Source organism: Dreissena polymorpha, chromosome 14 (genome assembly GCF_020536995.1).
Source record: "Dreissena polymorpha isolate Duluth1 chromosome 14, UMN_Dpol_1.0, whole genome shotgun sequence".
NCBI classification, from domain to species: domain Eukaryota; kingdom Metazoa; phylum Mollusca; class Bivalvia; order Myida; family Dreissenidae; genus Dreissena; species Dreissena polymorpha.
The window spans coordinates 7,269,302-7,291,777 of NC_068368.1; the positions used below are offsets into that span (position 1 = coordinate 7,269,302).

At 32.0% G+C, this 22,476-nt stretch overlaps 1 protein-coding gene across 2 annotated transcripts in view; it reads right to left on the minus strand.

Annotated features, from left to right (window-relative positions):
* The window catches only part of LOC127858844 (prolactin-releasing peptide receptor-like), a 49,266-nt gene extending 34,240 nt beyond the window's left edge, over nucleotides 1-15,026 (minus strand). For both annotated transcript variants that reach the window (XM_052396170.1, XM_052396171.1), the window contains exon 1: nucleotides 14,344-15,026. The gene's annotated coding sequence lies outside the window, so the exon portion shown is untranslated. The remainder of the gene's footprint in view (nucleotides 1-14,343) is intronic.
* Between the last annotated feature and the right edge of the window lie 7,450 nt (nucleotides 15,027-22,476).

The following is a 22,476-nucleotide window of genomic DNA, read 5'->3' on the forward strand; positions in this document are numbered from 1 at the left end:
CCGATTTGTATTGGTCGCGAGCCAAACGTTTATATTAAAAATGTAAAGTCATTTACCAAATTAAACTTAACGATCACACGTGTTTAATATCGCGATTCATATGCTAAATAGAAGTACCCTTAAAGTCGCACAGAATTTTCAAACATGGGGAAAAGAAAATTCCCATTTGGAAATGCAAAAATCACATGGGAAGACAAAATTTGCTAATTAAGTTCATACTAAAAAAAAGCATTTTGTAAATCAAATAATCAAGTTTTAATAAAAAATAAAACTGGTATGACACGCTTTGTCTAAACGAAGCGAATCTTTAAGAAAAATGATACTCGTGTTTGCGAAATCTCGGCTTCGCAAAGTTTTTTTCCGGTGGCCGTTAACTGTTCTTTTATGATAATGCACCAACGAACATATATCTATTTATTTCATGCTGATTGATCATTTTCATTCAAGGGAAGACTGCAGTCCAGTTTGTATGAAGAAACGTGTTAGATAATGATCTGATTGCGTGCATTCCATCGAATGCATTTCTGGTCACCATATTCGTGACCGAAGATAACACTACACTCTCCATGACAATCATTATGATTGATAGGATTGTGACAGATTTGTTTCATGTTTATTATTATGCTCTACGTTTATGGTATTCACAAGTATAGTACAATATTTTGATTCAAATATTTAGATTATTAAATAAAACGTTATAAATTATAATAAAAAGATTGCAGTGTCTATATGTTAAACACTAAGTCATTAATATAGTGTACATGGCTACCATGCCAACTTTTATTTTTAATAGCAGAGCGAATTGATATATTTGCAGTCCGTCGATAATAAGAATATAACGATCCGACAATTGTTGTCAATGCATTTATAACCGTATTTAACGAGTAAAGAAATTGTGTTATTAACAATCTTGTGGCGTTCCTGGACATTCCAATTATGTCTACATTATCCGTGAATATATTTACTGACATGAGGTCATTCGTAATGACGATCTCATTTTAAAAAGAAAATATCAAATTGGGTCGATAAAAGATGATGTATCAGTGCAAACAATTAAGATACTATCATTTATAAAAATAACCATAAACCTATTATCAGAATGACCTCAAGAGCTGGTCATTATGCGTTTCGGTCGGGCCAAAAATAAAAAAAATTCCCACATGAAAAATATTTCTATGCCTGATTCCGATCGCGCTTAGTTCATCGAAGAAAAATGGCAACTAAATACCTACATATGTTCATGTTAAAAACAATTAAGCAAATAATCATTGTAAAATGCGAAACCAAAATGCAAACACTGGAATAAAGCTTATGTAAATAGATGTCATACTATACTTTGTATGCAACTGTTTATAGAGGCAGACGTTTAACAAATGTCGCCAACAGAAGAAAAGTCCTTTATGTACACAATACCTGTCATTATAATGTTCAATAAAATTACTAATATTTGATTAATAGAACATATACAGAATTTTAATTAAGTTTATTTAACGATCGTGAAAATAAAATGTTAACTTTTGAAATTGTATTCACTTTCTTTAATGTACGGTCTTTGTTTAATCAAAGTAAGCATGTTTTAATATAAACATTGTCTAACACGACGCGTTTATGAAAGTGTATTTAATCGCAATACGTCTTGCTCACGATGTGTAATTGCTTGTCATTATAAGTGGTAGATTCGTGGAATATTCCAACGGACCATTTAAATGTTTAAATATCAGTGGTTCGAGCGTTAAACCACCTTGTTATGCACAGATCTTGGTATCCCCACATCAGCAGCCTGTCAAAGTTTGATATGTTGTTGTGCTTACTGCTATCAATCTACGGACACGTTCTTCATAAAAAACTGCTAACTGGAGGAGCATGCTGTTGTTATGTGCTTAATTGGTTGAAGTTTTTTTTGTTCTACAATTTGAAACAATCAAATAACCGATCACTTGTTAGGTAAGCGTGGGCGTTGCTTTCCGTCTAGAAAGAACAGTTTGTATTATATATGGAAAGAAAATATTTGTACTTATGTACATGTATATCAGTATATAAACAAATACTATTTAAAATATGTTTGCAATTAGTATACACAATTATAATATTAAAACAGGACTGGATACGTACATGTACTGTTCCTCAGTGGCAATGGCAGTGGAGATGTTTTGTGTTATTTTTGTCGAATGAGATTTTTAAGCAATGACGATGTACCAAGCATGTCAGACATTCGTTGGTAGTGTTTCTTTCTTAAATCAATATATATGTTTTCTGTCTTGAACAAGAAGACAAATAGAAGACCAATTTACCAATACCGTTCCAAGCAGACGTTTTTATTACCAATGTCAATTAATCAGAAAAGCAATTGTGCTTTCCAATATGGAATGTACGATCTCATTTTATCTTATCGCATACGTACATCAAATAAAGTTTATATAGTTGTGTAATCATTCATTGTGTAATGCGTTATCAAATGTGTATGTTTGCAAAATTACCCTAGAGCCCAAAAATGATGTCCAACTAGACCCGTATTACACAATATGATGTAATATGCGTAATATTTGTAGTAGCATTTGCCGTCAAAACTAAGAAATGTACATGCAAAATACCCTAGTTGTTTAACTAAGGCTGTGTAATGCCAATTCGGTTTGTATGATTCAATAAATTACGTGGATAATATGGCAAGTTTTGCACAACAGCAAAGAAATAGTCTAGTATGTTGCACTCATAAATCCTTTTTCGTTTCGACCTCAAAACAATTCATGTCGTTTTAAGTGTCCTCTGTGCTTCAATGTAATTTTACTCAGGGGATCTCGCATGATTATGTCTAATTCAACTTTGTCTCTATGGTAACGGTGATGAAAGAATATGGAAAAGAACTCTAATCAGTGAACTGTTCGAGGTGTATCGGATGACATGATCTTAGAACATTTGAAAAACTCAATCAAAGAATTTAATCGATAGACCTTCGACGTTTCCAGAATGTGAAAACATTAATCGTGTTGGTATATCCTGTGTTTTATTTAGGCATTTGTACCTTTTTGCAGTATAGCAATACGCTAGAATAACGAAAGACCAACCAAATACTTTCTAGTATATTATCAAACACACAACTACTGAATTTAGCTTTAAAATCAAACGATGTGTGAGAATTCGTTAATGATGCTTTAAAAAACGCGTAAGTTGATTTATGTTGTTAGTATCTATCATTCCGGGTATAGTCAATATGCATGTCAATATTCTTTTAACATATGCAGTCATTTATTTACGGAATAAACGATTGCATACAAATAGTAGACACATTTTCGAATTCCATTATGTCTGGAAAACATATCATTGCGTAGATATTTTCGTTTCCTCAAATGCAATGTCATTTCATCAAATGAATCACGAAGTTAGTATGTACTTTAATCATAGTTGCTATGAGAATGGTATGGTGTATAATGATTGAATATTTAAAAGATTTCTCAAAAGAGATGTAAAAGTGATCCGTTGACATGAGCTGAGACATTCGTAAAAGAAAAGAAATAAAGTTAATCGTTTAAAAAAAGTCCCTAAGCAGACAATGCATTAAATAAAAATATGGAACTTGGCTGACGAAACAACTAAATGCTCTGCTTAGTAGTAGATTATTACAATTGATTTGTTATGGGTTCTCACTATTTCAATGTTATTTTAATAAGTGCAGTGTATTTATTTTTAAGTATACAAAGTATTGCTACGAAATTGATACCATAGTAGGAGTATATTGATATAAAGTTCAATTCTTAAGCATTTCCACCGTTACATACGTTGGGATACACGTGCTTTTAACTGTAGATACTGGTAGGCGAGACTAAAATGTAAACACAGGTCAAGAGAGTCGCCTTTTTAACATAATCACTATAAAAGCTTCGTCAAATAAAAATCGCTTCCATGCAATATTCATTAGAAAAGTTTGATAATCAACTTCCCTGTCCGTTAGAAAGTCTCGCAAGGTTTCGTGTTGCCAAACGGACAGGGTAGCTCATGATCAGACTGCACAAATGCGCCACTGTTGATTATTTAATTTATTATAGTATATATATCCATGAATGTTTATTAATTTTACAGAGAGAAGTCTATGCAAATAGTGTAGTCAAGAACGCATATCTGATGCAATTCGTATTTTATATTCCAATTTTAACATCTGTTCGTTATGCTAAGCGTTCCCGTTATATTAAAACTGGTTTAAAGAGGATTCACTTATTACAATTACAAAAAAAATACAATTATTGATTATTCTTTTTAATCGCTTTAATGGTTATTGCGTTATGTGATATTAAATTATCTATATTACATTGGAAACCATAATGTTCCTTCGAGACAGTTACTCAATTGATGAGTGTATTGTCCTTCTAATTCATTGTGCTCATTTACCTGTAGAAACAAAATGTAAGAATGCATTCCTAATTATCATTAGCCTAAATGAAAGATACGATGTTACAATGTTTAATAGGAAAACACTGCTGGTTTATCGTGGCAAGAGTGCAGATATTAATTTAGATCAAGATTCCTGCATTATTGCGCATAATGTTAAGAAAAAAAATGATACATGTGCACACGCGTTATGTATTTTATGCATGATACATATAATATAAGTGCACAATGCAGGTACCTGTCCACGTCAATTACATATATAACGATGTATATTGCAATATCAACGGAAATTAAAATGGTTTATGATACGAATCCTGTATCTCACGAGCGTTGTTCCTGTTTTGGATCAAAAGAGATTTTATTGAGATGTGAGTGAAACACAGCATGCAGTCAACTGTACATTTTCGATGTGTTTCTTTTCCTCGATAGCTTTCTAAAACTCAAGATAACGGCCTAATACCAATAATACATTGATAAACAAAGATGTGGAATGTTTATATTTATGAAAACGTCGATTGTGAATTAATATTTAAAGAAATATGCAAAAGGTGTTTGTGTGATTTAAAGGGGCATTTTTCACTTTTTGGTAAATTGACAAAATAAAATAAAAATCCAGATTCGCAAATGTTCGTTTTAGTTAAGATATTTGCGAGAAAAAAAGTAATACTGAACTTTTACCATGCTCTAAAATATCCATTATATGCATCTTTTGACGATTTGGAAACCTGAAAATTATAAAGCGTTGCAACGAGAAACGCATGAGCACCGACTGTCGAGTGATCTATGCTAGAGACTTTTTACTCCAGTACTCCAGGGGTCAGTGGTTCGAGCCCTGTTGAGGGTTATTTTTTTTCTTTTTTTTTAAATTGCATTCTTGATTTTTTACTGGATATTTCAGGTTGAAATTTATCAATATAAGGCATATTATGACAAGCTTTAATACATGCCAAAATCTGTGAAAAGGCCCCTTTAACTTAAACAGTTCAGAATAAAGCAAATAGTGAAACTCCAGAAACTCTGTAATGATATAACTTATTGTTCTTATCACGTTTATGTTTAATACAATTTAAAACATAAAACGATTAAAACTCGGATGATCGCTTTGGAAATGTCAATAAAAATATTTTGGGGTCAACATTGCGTTAAGGGCGACGCGAACCTCAAACTTACCCAGAATCAATCACAAAACTAAACGCGCGTGCACAACTGTAAATAAATCACATTTATAAATGCCAAAACGTGAAAATGAAAAGCATACTACACATTGAAAACTGCGAGGCATCAAGGCTTAAAAAATATCGTGAATTTGTTTCATCAACATAACAAAACATAGCTCTACTGCTTACAGCCTCTGAAGACTGCAGTATGAAAACAGTGTGGATTTGTAGGGGATACGTTTGGCCTTTTGTACTAGTAAAATAACAATCAAACAATATCACATATATTCGACACACAATGCCAATTTAAACCACTGAATATCTCATTGTTGCTGTATTGCAGGCTACTTCCCAGAAATCATAACTTCGTTTAAAACATATTAATATATTGGTATATTTCTTTTTGAAAACATAACGGGCAAACAAATCTGACCATAACGGTTATGATTAAAAGCAAACTTGCAACGTAACGAAGAAAATAAACGTGTGTGAAATATATCGATCTGAACAGCGATGTTGTATGATTTTAAAACAGACAAACGTGGACGTACACATAGCTGTTAATTTTTACAAAGACGTTATCAAAATACGATTACAAAGTCGATTAAAATTGAGGCAAATGAAATATTCGGCGAGTGAACTGAGTCTTGAATATCCATTCACAATCTAAAGACAAAATTATTCCTTTACTTTGGACAGTTTAAGAAAGTTACTTGTGCCACAAATTAAGATGAATTTGGGATAGAAGTTTATCAGACATTTAAACAGTTTTCACATGCACAGAAGAGACATTAAAGGTTTATCTAAAACAAGTAAATGTATAAGATGTTCATTATTAAATGCTTACATTAGATTACAAAATAACACCTGCCAAGCTTGTCGAACCATTTAAATTAAATTTAACATAACACAATCTAATTGCGATCATAACTTCATCTTGATAGTCGTTTGCTGCGTTTAATGTTCCAAAGTATATATAATATATATAATTTCTCGTACCTGTTATTCAAGAAGTGTTGTTTAAAAGAACATGATGGTCGTCAGAAAGTCGTAAAATTATAGCCATACCTGTTTCGCTAATGATGCGTTGATGAAACAAGGCAATTGTGGCAGTTTAATGCCATTAACTTCAAACTTATTCAAAATGCTAACACCATCAGCTGATCATTATTTTAGTAAAGAATTTGACGCAATGGACTGACCTAGCAACTGGGATGCTTGTTATTGCAAAAGCTATATGCATTATTTATATTCACCCCAGTGTACAAACGTATAATTTATTCTATCCCTAGGCTTGATTTAATTATTTAATTAAAAAAATAGAGTTCATTCTTTACTAACAGGCTAAAATATAGCCGTGAGTAAAGTTAAATGCAATGACAATGCTAGCATTGACTAAATGCGCAAATAGAATATTATTATTTACTATTATATTTACAATATTATTTCACGTAAATGTCTTGACAATTTATCGGGCTTTTCCATCTTAAATAACGTTTTGTATTTACAAATAGTATAACACAGTCCTCAAAATAATTTAAAATTTGGTGGGTTTTGTTAAGATTTATTAAAACGGAAAACATCAAATGCGATGAAACAAAACAATAATTATTAATTCCTTTTGATGTTGTTGTTTTCTGACAAAGAAAAATGACTCATAAGTTCTAGAAAGACAACAAAAATAGAAAAGATTTATTGAGCTAACGACATCATCAATAACTAACTTACATATTTACAAAAACAATTCAGCAGTTCCTATATTAATTGTGAAAGATCACCATCCTATTATATTAAAAGCGTATGCGTCTAATCTCTTACTCACATAATTATCGCATGTATCAATATCGTCCATATGTTGTTTTCATGTCAGATAGCCTTCTAGTCGAAAATGAGGCAAGCTGCGTATTGCATCGATAACACAAACTTAGCAAATGCTTTTCAGGACGTGCTAGTTGACCCTTGAAAATATCATAATTAGTATCAACATTGGGGTAAAATAACTGTTTAGCATAATATAATTTAACTTCTAGAGGTGTCAATAACAGGGGCTTCGTGATATTAAAAAATAAAAAAAAGTAACTATGATAACTAGGTACATTTCATGTTAAAAAATAATGTTTGCATCAACGTGTTGAAAAGTCATTATAATTACACTATTGAATCGTATGAATGAATTTGATCTGACAGAAAGCTAAGTGTGTAACTCCTTACCTGCCATCACCATTAAATTGTAACAACAATGATACGTGTACATACATGACAGAACAGGTGAATACTTTGGCTTCACGTTAACAATACACCTTTTGACCCAAGGTATACACTTAACGATCATGTAGAAGAATCGACTGCGTTTGTCCGTTAATTAAAGAGTATTGCCATGATACAAATACCTTGTTCAAAAGCATTTCAGTCACTGATCTACATGTAGTTTGTACTGTTTTGACTAAATATAACAATTCCGTTTCAATATATAATTATATATAATAATTACACATTTACGAGATCTACGTTTTAGCTTTTAATTCACGCAAACTTATTACTGACACATTTAAAACACTTCCCTAAGTACGCAAAAATTGTTGAATTGCTTTGTATTAGATTGCGTTTACACATAAAAACCAACACGACAGCCTTAACACACAGTAATAAAATAAAATCATTTCGAACAGCCGGAGAACTTAGTGGACTGTAGGAGAAAAAATATAATACAATTTCGTCGATCATTTCCGACGTGCGTCTACATTGATGAACAAGCGGAAACTTTATGACGGGTCTGAGGAGCCATAAAAACATGCGAAACTACCCCGCAATAATTGTATATTTTTCAGTTGAAACATAGAAGGTTTTGGCGTGCACATAGAATTTCCGTCTTGTGTTATTTTGGATGGTTTTACTTCGCCGCTTATCTAATATCTGGCAGGAACCTATTTTACAGGTTATATTTGTTTTTTATCTTGCCAACCGCAAAAAAAGATGCACAAATAACTACACTATATGAAATACATGTGTAGTACTGTGCATTCATGTTTTACAAACTGACAGTATCTTGTAAATAATCTGGTCGGATACCGCTGAAACGGGGTACTTATGTTTAAACATAGGCACGTTTAAAACAAATACATGGTGTTAATCAGCTCTAGTCCGACTATCACGACGCTTTTCGATTTGCATGTTTCATATAATATGAATAGTATTCAACAAGACGTGTATTATACGCGTGTGTAAAATACTATCAGTCTACGACTATTAATTGTTTATGAAAGTTGCACCAAACGTGACGAATTATAATGCATACACTCTGTCAGAACGTCCAAACTAATATGCATTCATCAAGCTTTAAATTAAAGCATCGTAATACACACTTAGTATCTTATGGATTAAGCTACAAAATCAATTTAACATTTATTCGGAGCGTGTATAAATGAGTGAAACAAATATATCTACCTAAAGTTAAAGAATTTTAAACCCAAAACGCCATGTAGTTGATAGTTAATGTAACACGGTGGTTTACATGAAACAATAATTTAAAAAATAAATAGTTAATTATCTAACTAGTGTTCAAGGCAACCACGAATGTTGTATATTTAAAAAAGAAAATACATTAAATTAATGGCGGAGATATGCGCAAAGCCCTTCAAGTTTTAATATCCTGTCAAATCGGATATTAAAGCCTGCTGATTATAATCTCTTTACTTCAAATGCGGCTTCGTGATTCAACTATAAATTAAAGCACGGAACCGATGATGTTAAAACCCAGGGATGGATCGCTTCTGTTCTAATAAAATGTCAAACCCACTCCTCAACAAAGCTCACAGTTGACACTAACAAAACTTATAGGTTACTGCACATTGTTAGATAAGCATAATTGATAAACAAGTAATTACTGCCATGATTTAAGTGTCTGGCATATAAAACAACAACCACGTTTCGTTCGGAACATAGGCATTTTACTTGAACCATGATCTGCAAAGAAAACGTGTCAAACGCTTTCAAACTTCTTCAATAAGAGGCGTTAAGTTTGCAATAGAATTGTTAAGTTTTTTACGCCCGACATGTTATGTTATACACGCTAACGCAAAGTATATTCAAGGCTTGACATTTGTGTGTTGTGTATTTAGACTTTAGTAAATATACAAAAAGAAAAACAAGAACATATTTTATAATAATATACCAACTATGATTACTGACAAAAGTGATGGTTATATTAAAACAAATAAAATTCAACATGTGTTATGCGTTCGTTGATAAGCATATGGTATGGCTTGTAATCAATTGCTGCTTAGAAAACATAATTATTACTTATAATTACTTTGAAGTTTATAATAATCATTGTGATATATGCATTTTTGAGTTTATAACCGTTAATTATTTGCCAATAACAAGTATTAATCTTATAACCAAAAATCTTCCACTTTGTATATTAATGTAGGCATTCCTGATGGTCGTTTTCATAGCAAATGTAATTGCATTAACGGAATTCAAGTTATGATTCTTGCACACATCTTTGCAAAAGAGTAACTTACGAACACTTGCTGAGATATAAGCTGTACTCTCTTCATCTAAGAGAAGAAAATGTTCTACAAGTGCGTAATGATTGTTGTACATTATGACATTGACGATGCACAATCTTCGTTCTTTAATTGTTGAGATTAGTGTCATTTTATTTGCGGAATAGCAAATCTGTTTACCACAGTTTGTCAACATTACATAAAACCTCACATATTTACATGACTGTGAATACCTCTAAAGCAATAAACCACATTTCAAACATATTTCCAGGCAATTAACAACAAATAAAGAGCATTTAATATAAATGTTTCCATCATGGTATTATGAAAATACATGCAAATAATGCTTTGAACCGGAACTGAACATTGGCCGCAAAATTTATATTAAGCTGTTTTCACGTTGATCAGTAGTTGTGAGATAATTAACTTAATTATTACTACATAATAAATTGTTGATAATAAATCCTAGCTCACATGGCGCGATGATAACAACAAGTGAACAAGCTTATCTAATATATCATACAATAAACAATGATGCACATTCCGAATAAATTACTCTTAAATAACAGTTAGCGACATGATTTCAAATGTGCAATATGTTCTCATTAAATGCGTGTTTATATAAGCGTTTTTACCGTTAATAAATCATTTATCTGAGCATTTAAAGTAACATAAGCAAACGTACTCACATGTTTCTAGAACAAAATTTCATTTTCCTGACACAGTAAACTCTGAGCGAACTTTGAATAACGTTTTGCTCCTTCTTTGTGCAATGTCAATGCTCATGCTGTTAATATTTATACGCAAAATGAGGATTTATCCTCGCATGTCCAATACCAAATATTGAGCGTTTGAAACAATGAAAGAATTCCAGGAAATCCGCATGAGGCGAGAAATAAATTGCAAAAACAAACACCTAGAAATATAGGAAGGGCAGTAAATATTGACTTAGAAAATGAATATTTCTTATTGTTGACGACTTCATGGGTATTTTATATACTTTAAATAAATAAAGCATGTTCAAACGTTAGCATGAATTATCCGATTGATACGCAGACAATGTCCATAATTTATGTTTACGTAATTATACTTGTTATCATTAACATCGCCTTTTACTTGTTTTGGACTGAGCTCGTTCGCGAAATATATAACTTCTAAACATTTGATGCAACCATTACACTAAGATGAACAAAATAACGTGAAGTTTCGCAACGACATCAATAGGAATATCGCTCTATTTGAAGCTGAACGTTAAAATATTTGGAACAATCATTATTTGCATTTCTTTTGAAGGATACAATTATGTCCAGGAGTAATTACGTGCTTTTTTATTATGACCAGGAGGCGCAGACTTAATGTGGTTAAACAAAGATTTATTGCATTCACGCCAGAACACTTCCGTAAATTACCTCAATGTCCAACATATTAGCTTCAACTCGATTTAGCCATAAAGTTTTGCCCTAAAGTCAGGTACGGATATAGTGTGCATGTATGTGAATCATTTTCTAATACGGTTTTCTCTGTTATGATTTAAAATTAATTAGAAAAAAAACAACACTTTTTAATTCAAATGTGATTGTTCGACGTCATGTTCATCTCCTAATTTGATTAAAATTTATGTATGGTTAAAACTTCTCGCTCCTTTTAGAATTAAAATAGCGAAGTAACGGGACTATGTATTCTAATGTAAGCTTTGGACTCAAGAACAACCGGTTTCATCACCTGATGTGTCACTTTAAAAAAAAATTACATGTTGATAAAAGCCCAAATTTTTGTGAACAAAGGTGAAGCTTGAGATGCGTGCTCGTAATCAATTGCCTGGCAATGTGTTTAAAAGGTTTAATAATCACGCAGGTCCGACAAAGTCATTCACGCCGATTACACGTGTACACTGTATTAACGAAACCAACCTATCAGTTTTAGATTGCAATGCAACATTAGATATGATATTTGACTTGTTACTTTTTAATATTGTCATAAACAAGCCATATACATATTATTTTACGAATAAGTAATTGGATACACGTAGTATTTAATAAAGCAATTATCAATGGTTGCGTTCACACCTAACCGCCATTTTATTCTAGAAAAAAAATTAACTATGTCAAATAGATTTGCAAGATTGAAAACAATATATGCGCGTTATAATAATTAATCTAAAATCTTGCCTCATATGTATTTACAGTTAAAGAATATGTACCTGATTTGGACATTGTGAAAATCAACTCAAGTTATTTATAACGATTTGAAGATATATCATCATCTCTCTTCAATAAACAAATGTTAATGCGATGATAATTTAAGCTGTCTGAACAAAACAACAACTTTATTCGTTGCTATAAGCCATTTTCAGAAAACCGACCAGAGCAATTATTCATACTATTGCAGTAGGAAATAACAGTGTTCGCACCGATTTCGACTCATCTCGAGCACGAGGCTAATGGGCTGATCGTTGGCAATAGATGATCACGGGGCGTGAAGCAAGTCATGGTAATTTGTAACTCTAATTATAGAGTATGAATTGTGTTCTATCAAACGCAATTCCAGGCTTAGTAAAAGATCATTGAGAAATTGAAACTGGATACAAATTTAGATATAGTGAAATGTATATTGATGTTACACAAACATGAACAGGAAAGCACAAGAATCATCGTTTATCATTTTGTTAAGAGTACAGTTTCAAGTAAATATTTATCGCTTCCAAATGTTTGAATGAACTGATACAACACAGTTCGCTTATATAACGAGGGAGTATCTTACAGTTACAGGTACCTCGCGAAAAAAATCAAGATGGGCGTCGGTTTCTAAAAATGATCCACAATGATTCCAGCGAATACATTATCATTATTTTTCCAGAATAATGAGATGCATTTATTTGCGGAAAAGGCACTATCCAGTACAATAAACGTATGCTTACATTATTCGCGACTCTACACCTATATCCTGTTTTTACGACGAATGTTATTGGTAGTAGTATTATTATTATAAGTAGTAGAAGTAGTAGTAGTAGTAGTTGCAGTTGTAGTAGAAGTAGTAGTAGTAGTAGTAGTAGTAGTAGTAGTAGTAGTAGTAGTAGTAGTAGTAGTAGTAGTAGTAGTTGTTGTAGTAGTAGTAGTAGTAATAGTAGTAGTAGCAGTAGTAGTAGTAGTAGTAGTAGTAGTAGTAGTAGTAGTAGTAGTTGTTGTTGTTGTAGTAGTGGTAGTAGTAGTAGTAGTAGTAGTAGTAGTAGTAGTAGTAGAAGTAGTAGTAGTAGTAGTAGTAGTAGAAGTAGTAGTAGTAGTAGTAGTAGTAGCAGCAGCAGCAGTAGCAGCAGCAGCAGCAGTAGTAGTAGTAATAGTAGTAGTAGTTGTTGTAGTAGTAGTAGTAGTAGTAGTAGTAGTAGTAGTAGTAGTAGTTGTAGTAGTAGAAGACGTAGTAGTAGTAGTAGTAGTAGTAGTAGTAGTAGTAGTAGTAGTAGTAGTAGTAGTAGTAGTAGTAGTAGTAGTCTTAGTAGTATTTGTATGTATTTCATAATGATATTATACGTTTTTTTCTTAATCTGTTTTAGAAACAAAAGGTAATTGCCAGGTTATTAAAATGCCGTTTACTCGTATGTAAGCTGTAATCGTTCACCGAATCGTTTTATCTTATTTCGACCAATTACACTGTCTGCATGTATAATGTTTGTCTATGCATTCTTAAGGCGCCTTCTATTATCTTAGCAATTTCCCGAAATTTATCACAAACAATAACTATCGCACTTATCTACCTTGTGTACCATGCATCATAGCTTTTGCATAAATAAAAAATGCACGTTTTATTGCCATATTATTGGTTTACAGTTTTTTAAAAATACGGTTGAGATTACATTAAAAAAATCCTCCAATAGTTAAATTTGACCTAAAGCACTTAAACATATTTTTTCCTTTTATTAATCAAGTAATTTTTTACGTGATTTCACACAAATAATCGAGAATGATGTGGATCACGTTTTCAACCATTGCATTGACGATATAATTCCCTAAAGGAATAAATAAATGAAGTAAATTAAATTGTTTTTAGAAATGGCAGTAATTATTTGTGGAAAATTTAGTTTCTTTTTCATATGCAAACAAATGGTATAAAAGTCCAATAGAAGAAATTGATTATTAATAATACAATCTTCTTATAGATTTAATTGGTCTTGAGCAAACATATCGAAGTTATTTACGAATGAGAACCCGCCATATGTTTATTCGTATTGCGTGTCGGAGTCTGAATGTGCAATCAAATAACATAAAATTATAATCCGCATCAAAAATACAGAAATCAATACTCACAAACTCCGTTTCAAATCACCATCACTTTATATAAATCCGTCAAATGTTCATTCTGGAACAAAAGCTTCGTTCCTGGAGCTGCATATTTATGTCAATATCAACAACAGCACCGTGGCGATTTTATTTAAGACGATTTGTCGCTCTGTGTCTAAGACGTACAGTCTCTGCGAGGATACTCCACAACACTGGGCGATCGTGGAACAGGCGCTGGGGAAAAATACTATAGAATGGCCGTAGCTGCCGGCGCATATAGAGCTTCATGACTTCCACTACCGTTAACACTGGTCGGATCGATAGCGAAGTAATTTGTGCAAGAATTCCTAGCATTCGCACAGTGGCGCTGCGTCGCCATGTTTCTCGCTTCGACAGCAGAGGCCAACCTTTGGTGACATTAGTAATCCCCGGAGTCTTAAGTATTTATTCTGCTGCCTTTTGCTCTATAAACTATTAAGTCGATCAATGTAAAACGTTGATGCTAGGCATACACTGGCCGCTTATTGTTTGGTTGGAAACGGAGAAGAATAGCGCTGTAACATTGTTGGGGTCTCTGAATGGGCGATAGGAAATGTATTATGAATAACGTTTCAAATTACTTCTAGCCCTCATTTTGCTCGAAATAACTTCTTTAGAAGTCTTTGAAAATGTCACTCTGATAAACCAACGCGTAAATGAACATTTTGAAACTTTTTAGTACTTAAATTTAACGAAACTTAAATTATTAATTTTAAACCATCGGATTTCTTTTTAATATCATTTCAACCAATCAATGATCGTGACATTTTAGACATATGTGTTTGTGTTATTCATATTAACGCAATCGTAACAGTAGTTAGCGATTACATGAAGTTTTATTTTACAACCTATTTGGGAACGAAATCCTTTCAAAGTTTCATAAATCGATTAAATGCTTTTAAGAATTTTCATTGTATCCGTATCCATTCAGTATATGATTCCATTAGCGAAGATACATTTTGCAATTGGCTTCAAAGATCTCGATGAATTAATAATGTATATGAAATCAGATTCAATTTATTTGTACTTGGCGGCGAAAGTTTTGAATTTTGTTAAAGTTAATAATAACAGAACAAAACAGAACTGTTCTGTTCTTATTCCATTTCGAGAAAGGAACTTGGTAAGTACAAAATACCATACCAAAATATGCAACAAATGCGAGTCAAAAACGGTCGCAAATCGTCAGGATGTAATAACAACATCGTTAAACTGCTGTAAACATCCAATTGATCGAACGCATGCTCAGATTAAGAATTATGTTTGTAATGACAAAATCAAATAGTGTTGAAGTTTATCTGCTGGTATGAAAGATGTTACAACTTTCAGTTACGATCGTTTCTATCTAAGCCGTTATTCGTTCAACCTGATACCATCCAGAGAAAACGGTATTATTGTTTCTTACTTATATTTAAGCATACCAGTAACGAATGTCCACCATTCTAAAATGCAAGATAATCCAAATATAATATGATTCTTACGTAAATTGCTATTAATCATGAATTAATCATGAACAACCTTGAAACACGCTTCAACCGTCACTTGTTTACACTTCAAAACACCGGGTCTGTAAATTTTCAAACATGTAAACGCCCATTCTGCACTTACTTAAACACAGTTTATCATACTTGAAAAGCCGATAGCCAATTGTATTTGTATTTTTGTAAAGCAGTGTTTAGTTCTTCTCATTAATAATGTATTCTCGATACTGAGCGATAACCCGTGTTTGTCGAAATGGGTCTGTGGCCCAAACAACGAATATCGAGAGCACTTCGCAACGTTAGAGAGAGGCGCGCATGTTATTGTTTTATCAAGAAAGTAATGAACCCGTCTCTTATAAATGTGTTTGATATATTTTTAGGTGAATGACAAGGTCTGGCAATCCTAGGTCGGAAATGAAAACAATGGTCTTATATAGTCTGGTATGCTTCACGGAATATTGACAAACTATTGAAGGGCACAGTACTGTGTTTTTGATATGTGTCATGAAAGCTTAACTTAGTAAAATCTTCTATTGCAGTAGCGTGCCATAAATTAATTCAAGCAGTTTAAAGTAAGATTAAGAACTGACACTCTGAATTTCGGGAAGTAAAGTTTATTTTAACAGTTATTAAATAACGTTAATTGGGTAGTTAAAAATATCGTTATATTTATATGATAGTAAACATGTGTATTGTGAAAACTATATAATATATGTATAGCATTGAATAATTGCCTATTTTTTGCCTGAAATTACAATTTAAATTAATTATTTCCGCATGTCCTTGATCTTCAAACATTATTAACAATATCGTACGAAAAAAAGGTTTCCAATTATTGCTTAATATTAAAGACTGTCAGTGTTTTCATAAGTAATGGTCGCAATGAATACGATATTTAACGTGTATCAAGATCTCATATTGTGTCAATAGGCGTATCACTTCCCCTAGACACAGTCCGTGATAAGGGAAGTAAAGCTGCTATAGCTTTCGCCAATATTTCTTTAAAAAGTCTGCAAATATATATTTTCCACATATTTAACAGATATTGCATTGCAAGTATTAAATGTGTGTGGACAACGTTGGAAAAATGTTTATGCGTGCCTTTTATATGAGCACATTCTTATAGATGCGGAAGCAGAATGGGCAAAATGTCTATTACAACATCTGCGCCATGTACATTTTGTGTCAAAGTATGGTAACCGAATCGTAAAATCCACACATGAAAAAAAACTGTTCCGGCTATTTGATAACCATCAATTTTGGTTTTGAAAGAGCTTATTGCAAATCTAAATAACATTTGTCTAAAATTGCATTTTGTCACAATGTTACCAAACGCAAAAGTAAGTTTGTTCCTTTTTTCCGATAGCAATTTACACGGATTGCTGAATATGATATTGCAGTATGATGCTGTATTTATACAGCAATTTACATTATTAATTATTAATAACTGCGGAATCTTTGCTTTCAACGTTGAAAAAGTACGTCGGATTTTAACATTGTTTTGCAACTTGAGGTTAAAGTATCTGTGTTTAGATTGAGTGTGTTCTTAGAATAATTTTAATACCAAAACAACACAGTTCTATTTGAGTGTTGTATACTGATTAATCAATAAATAGCTACATATATTTTTCATACCTCAATCTGGTAGTTCATTTTCAGTTTGTTTTATTTTAATCAAATAAATAAACGTTTGGGTTAAATATGTATTCAATTAACTAGTATCCATACAACTCAGCGCAAATCAATGAAATGTAATATACTAAATACCTATACAACATCATCAGTGGCATGTTAAACAAAATGAAAGTCCGAAAGATATAAGTTAAGACATTGGTGTTTCCATCAAAAAGTGATTGATTTTAGGAGAAAGAAATTTAACCTCCGCAATAATAAATCCAAATGTTTTAGTTCAAGAACATTAAAAATAGTATCCTGGAACTCTGTATATGTGTACAATATTATCAAATAAACGGCCATCCCCTTATTGTCAATACAGAAACACCACGCATGAGGAAAAAAAGTAACTCAAAGACAATGAATGTTTTCATTGGACGTTGCAATTGGGCCATCAAAACAAACATGTTTGTTTCAATTTGATGACAGTCTCTGTATTTTCCGTATCAAAGTTATAGATTGGTCGTTCTAACCAGAAGAATTATAAGTGTATAAATAAGGAGTAGCTGTAGGTTACCCGCAAAATCGCATAATGAATTAAGGTATATATATGCTGATGTATGGATGCAAGAGGTTCACTGGTTAAATTTATTGAAAGAGGCTATTCTAATATTATTATCATTCTTTTTGCATAGAGAACATCGTACCAATTAACTTGTTAACTCATGTATGCCTAGCGTCTAGAAAAAGGCCTTGGCAAACAGGGTAGACCCAGATGAGACGCCGCATGATGCGGCGTCCTATCAGGGTATACGCTGTTTGCTTAAATGAATTTATGTAAGAAATATTCTAAATAAAGAGATAAATATACTAGACATCCCTTATTTTGGAAATAAATTGATCCAATTTAGAAGGATGGGAGAGTCCACTAGGCATAATTGGGTTAATCGCGACATTCTGCCAACTTACAATCGTATCACACCAACGAAGGTTACCAATACCGTGTCGACATGCACGGTAAGTAAGCAATAGATAAATACCTTTGTGGTTTCAAACAGCGTGAACGTTTTTATGAAACATCATAAAACAGCATTATGAAAATAACTGCTATATATATATATATTTTGTAGAGAGTATATGTCAAAAAAAAAGAATACACGTTTTAAATAACACTAATATTTTTTCACTTTTGTTTAAGGTTGTTCAGTTAACTGTTTAATAACGCTCGATTTGTCATTGTCTGCTCGGGTACAACTTAAATGCATCCCGTGAAAGGAAAATATACTAAAGAATCTCGGTAAATTTATACTCAAAAGCATTTTTTTTATAGAATTGTGTTTCGTATTCTGTAGTGCGTTTTAGGATAACGGATTTTGGGCAATACTAAACCTCGGATACATCTAAATTGACAGGATATGTTAAAGTATATTTTCTGTTTCCCAGGGTAAATTTCAGTATACTTAAGGGTACCCGGGTTAGATTTAAGTAGTACCAGAGCAGACAATGACCAATCGAGCGTTAATGAACAGTAAAATATAAACAATAAAGATTGACCTTTAAGGATAAATGAGATTATAATAAACCATATCACGATCAAATTGTTTAATATTTTGTATTTTTTACAGCTTAATTATGTTTTGGTTCGATTTGTGCGGATATTACAAAATCGTTTTATTGTGTCCATTTGAGATCGATGTATTGCTTCTAACATCAAGACAGAAAAGAGAACTACATTGAACAGTTAACGATACCATTCAATATGTTATTTCTAAAGATTGATATATTACTGTTTCTAAGCTCTAATTTAACGGTGATTTAACTGTGCTGTGTTGTGCAAAGTTAATGAGACGATATTTAAAACTATTATATTTTTGTAACTATTTAAAACAACAGAGTAAATCTTATCTAAAGAACACCGCACTCAATAAAAAAAGCACTTTATTGTTACATGCGGAAATAGATATTGTTACCTAACTTTAAATGATCAAGTGTGTTGATTGCATTGGCTTATTGTAAAAACTTAAATAACGGGACACGAGCAGTGTAAAAAGCACGAAACTGAACAGGAATTAAAACATTATACTTTTATATTCAGAAAACGGGGAAATATGCGCAAAATTTAACTGTAAATTAAACTATTGTTCTAAAGAAGGTGAATTTCTTTTAAGTAAACATATAAGTTTCGAACTGTCTCGAATTTCAAGTTAACAATTCTACACATATACAGTTTTATTGATTAGGGTGATATAAATAAGATAACAATTCTACACATATACAGTTTTATTGATTAGTGTGATATAAATAAGATTCATTGCGTCCTGAAGATTTAGTCAATCACGTGGAGAATACGGCACATGTTTTCTAAGTATATCCACTCGTCCACTATTCATAGAAAATTATTATTCTGTGTTTTCAGCAGAAACAAACACCATAGAAACATTTATAAAGACCATTTGAAAAGCAAGATAATATAAATATCAATATAACGTAAATTGAAATCAATCCTCATTCTCTGGAAACATATTGTATTCTGTTTATTTTAGCATTCGCTAAACAGCGTTGTCGGTTCATGTCTTCAGCGTGTAAACAATCACCATGCTATGAGTATTAATATGGTCCGTGCCTTCAATAAAAAACGGACGGATTAATTATACTCATTAATCATTCAATAAATGGCACTGACTGTGTATGTACGCCATTTAATTGAATTTGTCTGCCACAACAGACTAATGAGAGCAGTTCTAAAGATTATAGTAAAGCGAGACGCATTAGGATAATTGATCCGCTTGTAGTTAAATTATGTGTACATATTCGATTATTCGTGGAATCCATGACGACGTAAAACACGCCAACGCTTGATCGGAAATGAACTTCTATTTTAAAACAACCGATAAGTAAGTATATTTTTCTGATTGTAATCTGAAAGGCAATTTCATACTCCACTATAATTAACGCAAAATAATCAAGCCTTAAGACGTTATTTCGAGATAGTTGTGTTATTTTCCAAACAAACCCGAATCCGTTTAAAATCATATCACGTATTAAACAAATAAATAAATCGTGATTTAATGATTTCAGACCTAAGAGTATTTTACACAATTTTAATATGTACAAGTTATTATTCAGCAACCTTGTGGAATACCCATGTTTCTGCTGCCTTTGGCTCTATATTGATAAAAAATTGCATACGTTGATAATGGGCATACGCAGGTCGGTTATCGTTTGGTAAATACGGAGAAGAAAAGCTCTGTCACATTGATAGGGCACTAATTTTGCAAGAGGAAATGTATTACTGCATTTTTTTAGGAACTAGCTTTTAGTTTGCTGGAAATATCTTTTTTATTTTACTTCCACGCCCTAAAACATTGATGTTTAAACGTACTTCTGAAAATATTGGACATGTTTAGTAAATTAATGATGTTTAAATCAATTCTCGTGAAAATAGGCTTACCTGTGATATGTTTCCTATTAATCAGTGATATTGACCGTATTGGTGAGTTAGTTGACGTTTTATACATAATATTTTGTTAGAGAAATAATATGTTTTAGTATATATATGTTCCAGTAACAACTGAAAACGTACACTCATATCGCGGGATCGGCCTATAACGATAATATGCAAAAAAAATCAAAAGGTATGTGTTAGCATATTTTGTTTTCGTTTACCAATATTTATAAGCTGTGAAAATAGCAAACTGGTATTCAACAATTAACAAAATTAATACAATAATTGACCGTAATTGGTAACTCACAAAATAATAATTTTAGCTTAGTAACAGGAGTGTAAGCAGTTTGCTTCATTTTACATCTAGCAAACTATTTTGGAAAAAAATATTGTCAAAGTTTCGTAAATTGTAGATGAGTTTTCTTCATGCAAAATATTTGAAATAATCGGCAATATGTACCATTTTAGTGAATGATTACATAAGAAACAAATTCAAATCGATTACAAACTTATCGCGTAATGAATAATTTATAAGAAATCTGATTCAAATTACGATTATTGACATGTATTCAAGCGCTCTATTTATGGACAATAACAGCATACTGCTACAGCACATAACTGCCGATGATACAGTAATATTTGGCACTTCGGAAGAAAACCTTGTGTCTGTTTTGAACATTTTTTACTCGTCTTGCTGCCAATGAAAATTAGATATTTATTATGCTAAAAATAAAGTTATTGTTCTGGGTGATAAAATGAAATGAAAAAGAGGTATAAATAAACATAAATACTCATAAGAAATAGTTGATTATTTGAAATATTTAGGTGTGATGTTCTCTAAAAACAGACAATTTTCATTAGCAAAAAATCATGTAGTAGAACAGGTGAGAAAGGCAATGTTTAGTCAATATAAAAAAGTAAAAAACCTTGATTTATCTATTGAATATCAATTGAAACATTGAAACTGTTCAACAATACCATTGTCCCAATTTTAACATTCGGGTGCGAAGTATGGGGTTACGGAGATTTATCAACTATTGAAAACGTTCACACTAATTCTTTTAAACATATTCTTGGTGTTAAAAAAGGTACAACACATGTCATGATTTATGGGGATCTTGGTCGTTACCCACTATCAATTGTAATTAAAAAGAAAATTATCGGGGTTTGGTATGAACTTGTTACAAATGATCAAAATAAGCTCAGCGCAATAATGTATAAGCTAATATATTCTCATGCAAGTGTAAACGATGTTGAGTTCGATACCGTAAAATGTATTTTTGATCAATGTGGAATGAGCTTTGTGTGGAATAATCAATATTTTACTGGCACCAAGCATCTTTTATTGTCAAAATTAAATAAAGTACTCTGTGATCAATGCATACCGCAATGGTCATCCGATATATATTCAATGCCTCAATGTCTTAATTATCGATTTTTAAAGACACGTTTGGACTAGACAATTTTTTTGAGTTTGTACCTTATCATTATTAACCTTACCTTATAAAGTTCCGTATGTGTAACCACCATGTGCCATTGCAAAAGGGCTGTTGGTAAAATATTGATCGTAACCTTTGAAAGTGT